Source organism: Pygoscelis adeliae, unplaced genomic scaffold, assembly GCF_000699105.1.
Source record: "Pygoscelis adeliae isolate BGI_AS28 unplaced genomic scaffold, ASM69910v1 Scaffold436, whole genome shotgun sequence".
Lineage (NCBI taxonomy): Eukaryota > Metazoa > Chordata > Aves > Sphenisciformes > Spheniscidae > Pygoscelis > Pygoscelis adeliae.
The window spans coordinates 911,381-912,698 of record NW_008825051.1 but is presented as its reverse complement, the minus strand read 5'-3'; positions in this window follow the sequence as shown (position 1 = coordinate 912,698).

Sequence of the window (1,318 nt, the reverse complement as noted above, 5' to 3'; positions counted from 1 at the left end):
CTGGCGGTGGCCATGCTGCCCCGCTCAGGTCCCCGTCCCCACGCACCATCGAGCTCCTCCAGCACTGTGGGGGTCCCACGCAGGTCAGTCCCACGTCCCTACCGTAACTGGGAGCTCATCACCCCCTGCTCTGGCCGTGGTCCCCCAGCATCTCCCTCTGTCCCCGCGGCTTGGGAGGGGTTTAGAAACACGCTTCGAGCCCTGCTTCCACCCTCCCTTGTTTCTTGCTGCATTTTGGAAGCTTCCTGCCCGCCCCGGGGCGCCGGGGACAGGTCATGCTCCTTCCCAATTACAGCGATACATATTTTTCTGGGCTGTTGAGGTTTGCTAACAGCCCTCAGGTGGTGGCTGGGAGCTTCTTGTTCCTCTAATTGCTTCTTTTAGGGTTTTGGGGGGACATTGCTTTTACTTTTTTAATGGTATTCAACCATCCTGCATGGGGGAAAACTCTTCCCTTGCAAAAAACCTGAATTAGCCAGAAAAACATCTCTTGTCACAGCTCTTCCTGAAACACCTGCCCAAGCTCCTCCGGAGGGGACACCCGGCTCGGGGTCAGCCCTGCCGGGCTTCCCGACACTGAGAGCAGCTCCCAGCCGCTCCGGGCCGGTGGCTGTCCTCCGGCTGAGCCCTGTGCCTGCGTGACACAGAAATCCCCACATTTGCAAGGATTTGTTAGGCAAATCGCTGCCCCTCCCGCCCCTGGCCACAGCAGGGGCACATCTGTCTGCCCGGCACGGGGTCAAAGAGACTTTGCGGGTCCGGGCTGGGGGGGACCCTGCTCAGAGCATCTCTTCCCCATGAAGATGTGGGGACCTTCATGTGCATCACAGTCAGGGTGGGATCTGTGCTGTGATGCTCCAAAACACCCCAAACTCGTTCCCCCCCCCCTATTTTTGGTCCTGGGCAGGCGCTTTTGCAGGGAGCGGGTTCCAGCTGGGGTTTTATCCAAAAACAGGAGTTTGGCCAGCAAGAGGTCCCTTTGGGCTGCTCTGGCTTTGCCAAATGGGCTTTTTTTTCAGGGAAAAACCTCGGCCGGGTTGTGCAAGCGCAGGCGTGAGGTTGGGGGGGTGTCGGGGCGGGTTCGGTAGGGCTAAAGGAAAGTTGAGCTGCAGGTGGAGGTGAGGAGGAGCAGCTCTGATGAGCCTTGGCACTGCTGGGTACAGAAAACCCCGCTGCTTCCTTCTTTCTCTTATTGCAGCTGATGGAAGAAGCGGTTTTTTCCCAGGGGGTTTTTGTGCAGCGAGGGCTCGGGGTGCCCACACCGTCTCTTCCAGAGGTCAGTCCTACAGCGGCCGTGCAGTCTGGCCCAGCCGTCCGC